Raw genomic sequence first — 9627 nt, forward strand, 5'->3', positions numbered from 1 at the left:
TATTTAACTATTTGATGTAATTCCTAAATTTTTAATCTAATTTTAATTTATTATAATTTCTAACATGTTAATCTAATTTTAATTTAATTACTTTTTAGATCAATTCTTAATTATTATTTATTTTATATTTTAAATCAATTCTTAATTATATTTTATTTTATTTTAATTAACGTATTAATCTAATTTTAGGTTTGGAGAAAATGAGCATAAAATTGTCATTTTATTGTATTAATCTCATTCTAATTTTTAAGAAAACAAAGCCCACTCACAAAATTGGCGTGTGTAATACACTTTTCGTTAGTTTGGATGAAACAAGCTATAACAACTCAGATTTTTAATTATTCTGTAAAATTTATACTAATATTATTTAACATCCTTGAAGCTTTTGTTTTTCTTCTTTTCCAAACCCTAGCCTCCATCTTTAGGTCCAAACAATTTCAGAATCCTAATTCAGCCTTTTTCTTGTCTTTTTATGCTTCCAATCTCGTCCAAACAGGTTTAAAACGTCGGTTTGACTTTCCCAGAAAAAGTCAACGCACGTGCGAAAAAGTCAACGCACGTGCGGGAAAGTCAACTCTGCCCAAATTCTGACTTTTTGCTCATTTTATGCTCCGACGATGTATAACCTGATTGACACTCAACACACATAAAATATACAGTTTGACCAACAAGTGAAGTTAAGAGATTCTAATTAACGGCCTCAATGATGTACATTTCAGCCTTAATCACATCCCCCAACTTACTACTTGCTAGTCCTCAAGCAAGTAAAATAAAATAAAATTAAACAAAATCTATCTATTTCCTCTTTCGTGGGAAAACGGTTGCATTTAGCATATGCAACAAGCCTTTAAACCACAAGGTGACCCCAGGTGGACGAGTAAAGTCTCGTGAGGGTTTCCAGAAATGATCACACTACTCCACCTAACAATCAACTTATGTGCCACTACAGTGTGATATTTAGACATCATGAGTCATTAAAGGCATAGTGGACAAGTATGAAGGAACCTATTGAGTCAAAACCACAATTCAGTTAATACAAAAGTAAAGTTCCCTATACTTGTGCATGCTAGTAGACAAGTCATGAGTACCCTCGGTGTAAAGTGCAATCTCCATATTAGTTAACTATCCACTATAATAGCCCAGTGTAACTCATAATAACACCCAACATATACAGGAAAACTAACCTGTTGCAGCCAAGATTCTCAAAGTTGGTTTTTTTTTTTTTTTTTTTTATATGACTGTGCAATGCCTTGATCCATTAAGCTTTCTAATCAACCCATGTAATGAGCATTGGGCCAATGACTCCCAAACCAGACGATTTTAGGGCACTAGGTGTAAAGACACCCCTACGGGCTTAATAATTCGAGTTGAAAAGGCTACGAATCTGAACAAGTCATTTTTCTTATTTTTCCTTAACTGTGCAATGTCCAAGTCCCTTAAGCTTTCTGATTAACCCATTTAGCAAGTTTTGGGCCAATGACTCCCAAACCAGACGGTTTTAGGGCATTAAGTGTAGAGACACCCCTACGGGCTTAATAACTCGAGTTAAAAAGGCTATGGACCCAAACCAGTTAAGTTTTCTTTCTTTTTTTTTTTTTCTTTTTTTTTTGAAAAGATCTTGGCTCCTCATTTATTCTTTTTTGCAACTATAACTATTATCAATGATGTACACTAGGGATTATAATAAAAAGATCACCGCTATGATAGTGTGTTCATGTGAATTAAGACATACTCATGACAAGTGTACTAAAATCACAAACACAGACAACTCTCCTCGTACAAACATGGCATGCAAGTATCTACCCAATAAATCCTTTTCATACAAGTCTACTATGATCTCCAAATAACATATGCAAATATCATCACCCTACTAGCAAAAAGTCACATCAGGTGAAGTAATGCAGTCAAGTGAAACAGGTATAAGCATGAATTATGAGCCAAATAGGAATGCACAAAATAAAATATAACCCTCATCCCCCAACTTGAATATGACATTGTCCTTAATGGAAAAGTAAAGAGAAATGAGAGAAAATTACCAGAATTGTAGGTGCACATCCAGGCAGGCAGAGAGTAACATATACACACTTAATTTTTTTTTTTTTTGAAAAGATAAAGGAAAATAAAAATAAAAATAAAAGAGACAAAGCAAGATACAGGCGGGTACTAGGGAGAAGCCGGTGGTGGTGGCGGTGGTGGGAAATGTTGGGCAAACAAGGCTTGCATCAAAGCGCGCGTCTCGAAGGCATTATCCTGACCCTGTTGCTGCATGGCGAGGTTGTCGGCGTGGAGCTGATTGAAACGCGCCTGAGAATAGTCGCGAAAAGCCTGGAAATCCGTGCGCAACTCCATGAGACTCTGGTGGTGATCACGAAGAGTATGATGAACCTGATCGACAGAGTGCTGAAGCTGTAAGTACTCCTCGCGAGTCATGCAGAGTGGGTCCCCTTGGGGAGGCACAGGGGGAACAGGATGAGCTGGGTGGTCATGGACGGGGTCTTGGGCCTCATCAACCGGGGCACCTACCGGCTGTGGGATGCGAGATATGCTGTGTTGCCATTCCCGCTGGCCGAATGTCGGATACCCTCTATCAATCTCCTCATCCTCAGCAATGGGGAGGTGGTTCAGCGCAAACACAAGGGTCAACAAATTGGCGAATGGTAGTGGCCAAGTCAGGTTTTGCATAAGAGTAGGCCGAACTGCCTCACGTAGAAATTTCTACAAATGCAGCAAAATGAAATCCTCAAGCGGGACCTGATAGCCAAGCTGATACCCGTGTAAAATCCGCACAAACTCCAAACGGCGCTCAGCTCGATGCCCAAGTGGAAGGACATTCTTATGGACCACAGAATCAAGGAAAGGCAAGCGGCTAGGTAGCTTGCTCCGTCGCAGGCAAGTGAAACTGTTGTCACCGTGGGCTCCCGGGAAGTATTGCTGGATGAGGCGATGTATGGGTTGGCGATCCTCAACTTCCGGGAAAGGCTGATATTTCGGTTTGGTGAAAAACTCTAACACTGTGGCAATCATGGCCGAGGTGATGTGAACAGCATGACCACCAATGTCAGAGAGCAATCCAACCGCAGTGGGTGTCTCATGCAGGTTCTGGTAGAATAGGCGCACCAGACGAGGATAAGTGGGCGCTATCACAGCACAAATGCCCAACTGTTGCCGAAGTCGGAGCTGCTCAACCGCCCAAGTAGTGTCCTCGTCCTGCTGAAAAAATGGCAGGTTGAACTGTGTGAGCTTATGAAGAGGCCGTGAAGCCCACTCCGGCCGGGGCAAGTCTCCTGGTGGTGGGGGCGAGGATGGTGGTGATGATGGTGGTGGTGGCGCCGAAGAGGAGGCACCCCTGGCCTTTTTGGAGGCCCAAGCAGTGACACGACGACTCATATCCTGCACACACCAACAAGAAATACAGATACCCGTAAAACCAGCATGAGAATCAACTAAATTATGAAAGAACAAATTTGGCCATTAATGTACCACATGCAATTCCCACTTTTTTTTTTTTTTTTTTTTTTTTTTTGTTTTTGTAAAAACGAAATTAATTAAATAAATGAAGTAAAATGTCATTAAAGTAAATTAACTAAATTATAAAATAAACTAAACTAAACTAGACTATAAAATAACTAAACTACAAAATAGACTAAAGTATAGAATTAAACAACCAAAACTAAACATGTTTATTTATGTATTTATTTATTTATTTTTAAGTGAAGAGAAGAAAATTAAATAAAACTTCAGAAAACAAAATAAAATAAAAATTAAACTACTTAGTAAATATATGAACAATGACATCATAGATTAAGATAAAAATAAAATCATTTACTACACAAGTATAAAAATAAAACCAAATTTCACTAACTAATTAACTTAACCAGAATCACTACGAAGCAATTTAAACTAAATAAATATAACAAATAAAAAAAAACTAAATTAGGATTAGTGTTAGTACCAATATTTATGAGGTTTTTTTTTTTTTTTTTTTGCGCACGTGCGAGAGTCAAGCCGCACGTGCGGCCTCATCTTTCTCCTTAGCCGAGCTTGAGTCTGGTTTGCAACCTGTTTTTTTTTTTTTTTCTTTTAAAGAAGCTAACAAACATGCATTCTAAAAATAATAATAGGCATAAAAAAATAAAAATAAAAATAAAAATAAATAAATAAATAAAAGAAAAGAAACTAACAAACATGCATTCTAACAAACATGCATTCTAAGATTTTTTTTATTTTATTATTTTATTATTTTTTTACACTAGATCCAGATAAAATAAATAAATCAATCAATCAAAAACGTTACAAAATAATTTCTACTTTCACAAATCTATGCAAAAGAAAGAAAAGAAGAAAAAGAAAAATTTACCTTGAAAAAGTGGAGAAAGAGAGAAAAAGAATGGAGGTTCGCCGGAAAAAATAGTGGTCGCCGGAGTTTCGCCGGACGGAGAAGGAAGTGGTGCCGGCGGTGAGATGATGGTGGTGAGGAAGAAGAAAGAAGAAGAAAAGGGAAGAGGAAGAAAAAGAAGAAGAAGAAGATGGGTTTGTGGGGATAAGAGAGAGAGAGAGAGAGAGAGAGAGAGAGATAAAGATCTGAGAGTGTGAGAGTGATTGAGAGAGAGTGAGTAGATAAGGTGGTTTGGTTTTTTTTTTTTTACGAAAATTAAAATAAAATAAAATAAAATTAGTAAATGAAAAAAATAAAAAAATAAAAAAATAAAAGAAATAAAATAAAATAAAATAAATAATAAAATAAAAAATAATAAGAAAACAAAACAATTTTTTTTTTTTTTAAATTTCCCCGCCCGCACGTGCGGGGTCAAGGCCGCACGTGCGGCGATTCCATCCCCTGAGCTTCTCCCTTTTTTTTTTTTTTTTTTCTTTAATTATTATCGTCGTCCCGCACGTGCGGGAGTCAAGCCGCACGTGCGGCTGGTCCATGCACGGGCCTCCGCACCTGCTTATTTAGTAGAGTGCAAGGATGGTTTCTGCCCAATTTTCCCGCACGTGCGGGGCCCAGGCCGCATGTGCGGCGATTTCAAATTTATTTATTTATTTATTTATTTATTTATTTTTTTCGCAAATCGGCGTCCCGCACGTGCGGGAGTCAAGCCGCACTTGGTCAACGCACCTCCTCCGCACCTGCATATTTAGCAGAGCGTATTGCCCAATTTTCCCGCACGTGCGGGGCCCAGGCCGCACGTGCAGCGATTTCAAATTTTTTTTTTTTTTAAATGATCAAGTATAAACACAGAAAATAAACATGAAAGCATGGTTTTCAACACTGAAAATAAACATTTCTACTTTTAATTGACATCTGGAATAAAAATAGCACAAAAGAACACGGAAGGCCCACTAAAGGTATGATCTTTACGCGAAAACCACGGGTACTACTTTTCTCCCTAACTGTATTTGTAACTTTCCATATTCTCCAACAGGGTGACAGACTAGGTTGATTTGGTATCCAGAATCGAGGCGCATAAAGCTACCTCAATCTATGGGGCTGCCATACAGAGTTCAAGCCGAGGTAGTTTTGAAGCAATCTCCACACCCCTGGGTATTTAAACCAGACTTTAGTCTCGGAAATCCCAAACCTTTATGTTCTAGGCTTTGCCATTCGAACTCTAGTTTCCACCGTCTCAGTTGGTCTCCTAGGAACTCACTACAAACACAGTTAGGTGGCTATACTAGACCGTCAGATGCCGTTCGGGCATGGCAAACACCAAAGGAATTACACCTTTAGAGGATTTAAAGTCTCCTAGACGCAAGTAAAGCATAACGAGAACAAAGAAAAACCAAATAACATAGAAGGGAAAGAAAAGAGAACAAGAAATCAATTTATCAATCATAGTAAAATGGGTCCATCAAAGCAATGAACTAAATCATATCCCCATTCCCAATCCCCTCTATATATGGTTTCAATCTTTGGCCATTCACTTTGAAAGTGTGGCCAGTTTTTGGATCCCGCACCTCAACGGCGCCATGACTAAATGCCTCAACAACCTCAAAGGGGCCATCCCATCTTGATCTTAGCTTACCTGGAAAGAGTCTCAATTTTGAATTAAAAAGCCACACTTTTTGGTCGAGTTCAAAAGATTTTCTATTAATGTGCTTGTCATGGAATTCCTTAGTCCGAGCTTTAAAAACTCTCGAACTCTCATATGCATCATTCCGGATTTCCTCCAGCTCATTGAGTTGCAATTTCCGATTGAGCCCAGCCGCGGCCATATCGAAGTTAAACTTCTTTATGGCCCACAATGCTCGATGCTCAAGTTCAACCGGGAGATGACAAGCTTTGCCAAACACTGCCCTATATGGTGACATCCCAATGGGTGTCTTATAAGCAGTGCGGTAAGCCCATAATGCATCAATTAACCGTTGTGACCAATCTTTCCTATCCGGTCTCACCGTTTTCTCAATTATGTGCTTTACCTCCCTATTCGAGACTTCTACTTGGCCACTAGTTTGAGGGTGGTATGGAGTGCCAACTTTATGAGTGATAGAGTATTTCTTAACTACCGACTCAAAGAACAGGTTACAAAAATGTGTACCCTGATCACTTATTATGGCTCTAGGAAACCCAAAACGACTAAAGATATTTTCATGCAAAAATTTGATTACCACTCTATGATCGTTTGTTCGGGTAGCTATTGCCTCCACCCACTTCGACACATAATCTACTGCCAAGAGAATGTACTCAAACCCGAACGACGACGGGAAAAGGCCCATAAAATCAATTCCCCAAACATCAAATATTTCTACAACAAGAATAGGGGACATTGGCATCATGTCACGCCGAGACATCGAACCCATTTGCTGACAGCGCAAATAAGTTCTACAAAATTAATGGGCATCTTTAAAAATTGTGGGCCAATAAAACCCACTTTGTAAAATCTTGGCAGCCGTTTTATGCCCACTAAAATGACCGCCACATGCAGAAGAATGACAAAATGTAAGAATGCTATGCACCTCACTCTCCGGCACACACCGTCGGATCACTTGGTCGGAACAATATTTAAACAACTCCGGATCCTCCCAAAAGTAATACCGGACCTGTGAAAAGAATCGGTCTTTGTCTTGCTTAGACCAATTCTGCGGAGTTTGCCCAATGGCCAAGTAATTCACAATATGTGCAAACCACGGGGGGCTCGCTTGTGACAGCTCAAAAAGTTGTTCGTCCGGAAACGAATCATGCAAAATAAGAGGGTCACTATTATACTCAACGAGGATTCGGGAAAGATGATCCGCCACCACATTCTCAGATCCTTTCTTATCACGGATCTCTAAATCAAATTCCTGAAGCAACAAAATCCATCTAATCAACCTAGGTTTGGTCTCTTTCTTAGATAGTAAATACCGCAAAGCGGCATGATCAGTGAAGATTATGACCTTGGAACCTAGGAGATAAGACCGGAATTTGTCTAAGGCAAAGACCACAGCTAGCAACTCTTTCTCGGTAGTAGTGTAGTTCAATTGAGCATCCGAGAGAGTGCGACTAGCATAATATATAGCAAATGGTGCCTTATTGACCCTTTGGCCCAACACAGCCCCGACAGCATAATCGGAGGCATCACACATGATTTCAAAGGGAAGAGACCAATCTGGTGATTTCATGATTGGGGCGGTAGTCAAGGCCATTCTTAGTGTTTCGAATGCCTTTAAGCATGCTTCATCAAAGACAAAAGGCGTGTCCTTAACCAGTAAACTACACAAAGGACGTGATATCTTACTAAAGTCTTTGATGAACCTACGGTAAAAACCTGCGTGCCCTAGGAAAGACCTAATTTGACGCACAGAATTGGGTGGAGGAAGGCCTGCAATGATGTCGACCTTAGCCTTGTTAACTTCTATACCTCGAGGGGACACAATGTGTCCCAACACTATACCCTCACGAACCATAAAATGGCTATTTTCCCAACTCAAGATTAGGTTTGCCTCAGTACATCGTTCTAACACTCTAGTTAAGTTCCTAAGGCATTCCTCAAAAGACGGTCCAAACACCGAAAAGTCATCCATAAAAACCTCTAAGAATTTCTCCACCATGTCGGAGAAAATAGCCATCATACATCGTTGAAAAGTCGCCGGTGCATTACACAGCCCAAAGGGCATGCGCCTGTAAGCAAAAGTGCCAAAAGGGCATGTGAATGTGGTCTTTTCCTGGTCAGCGGGGTACACCGAGACTTGATTATACCCCGAATAGCCATCAAGAAAACAATAGAAACCCTACCCCGCTAACCACTCTAGGATTTGGTCAATGAAAGGTAAGGGAAAATGGTCCTTCCTAGTCGAGGAATTTAGTCTCCTATAATCAATGCACACTCGCCACCCAATAGTGGTCCGTGTGGGGACTAACTCTCCTCCTTCATTCTCAACAACAGTGATGCCCGATTTCTTGGGCACTACTTGTGTGGGATTCACCCACTTGCTATCTGAGATGGGGTATATAATACCCGTATCCAACAATTTCAAAACCTCCTTCTTCACCACCTCTTTCATGTTAGGATTCAATCTCCGTTGCATTTCGCGAGAAGGTTTGGTGTCCTCCTCTAGGTGTATATAATGCATGCACATGGAGGGATCTATCCCTTTCAAATCAGCCACTGACCACCCTATAGCACTCCGATGTGCCACGAGAACACTCATTAACTGACTCTCCTGCGCTGCAGTCAAGTCAGATGCAATGATGACCGGTAAAGTATCTTGGGGCCCTAAAAATGCATACTTGAGTGTGGCCGGAAGTGGCTTCAACTCAAGTGTAGGTGGTGTGACCAAAGAAGGTGTGGCAGGCTCTCTCGACAGAGGAGGAAGTGACTCAAACCGGGCTTTCCATGGAGGAAAATCCGGTGTAGAAGAAGAATTAAGCAAGACATTCACCTCTTCAATTGACCCATCTATATCAAAATTTTCAAACCCAAAATGAGCTAGACAAGCCTCCAAAGGGTCCTCTACAAGAATGGAGGGCAAAGCCTCCTCAACAATCTCATCCACAACATTCACTAATAAGCACTCCTCTCTCTCATGAGGTTGTTGTGATGCTTGGAAAACATTAAGTTTCACTTGCATGTTACTAAATGAAACTTCCATAACCCCGGTCCGACAATTAATGCATGCATTGGCCGTAGCCAAGAAAGGTCGACCCAAAATCACCGGGATTTGTTTCCTCGAACTGGCTACCGGTTCCATATCTAATACCAAAAAGTCAACAGGGAAGTAGAACCTATCAACCTTAACTAGCACATCCTCAATCATGCCACGTGGCACTTTGAGGGACCGGTCAGCCAACTGAAGAGTAACAGTCGTGGGCTTCAACTCGCCAAGCCCAAATTCCTCGTACACAGAGTACGGCAACAAATTAACACTAGCCCCTAAATCCAATAAGGCCCTATCAATGAAGTGGTCCCCTATAATGCATGCAATGGTTGGGGCACCTGGGTCCTTAAGCTTAGGAGGTGTGTCATTCAACAAGATGGAGCTTACTTGCTCCGTGAGTAGGACCTTTTGGGACACATGTGTCCTAGATTTACGCTTTTGCGTACAAAGGTCCTTCAGAAATTTGGCATATGATGGTACTTGCTTAATTGCCTCCAACAGGGGAAGGTTGATTTTTACCTGTTTAAAGACCTCCATCATTGCCTCCAT

The 9627-nt window shown here is 40.5% G+C and overlaps 1 pseudogene; it reads right to left on the minus strand.

Moving 5' to 3' along the window:
- Positions 1-2163: 2163 nt before the first annotated feature.
- LOC145799233 (uncharacterized) lies at positions 2164-9627 on the minus strand (annotated as a pseudogene).

This window comes from Camellia sinensis, chromosome 9 (genome assembly GCF_055761805.1).
Source record: "Camellia sinensis isolate YWXY chromosome 9, ASM5576180v1, whole genome shotgun sequence".
Lineage (NCBI taxonomy): Eukaryota > Viridiplantae > Streptophyta > Magnoliopsida > Ericales > Theaceae > Camellia > Camellia sinensis.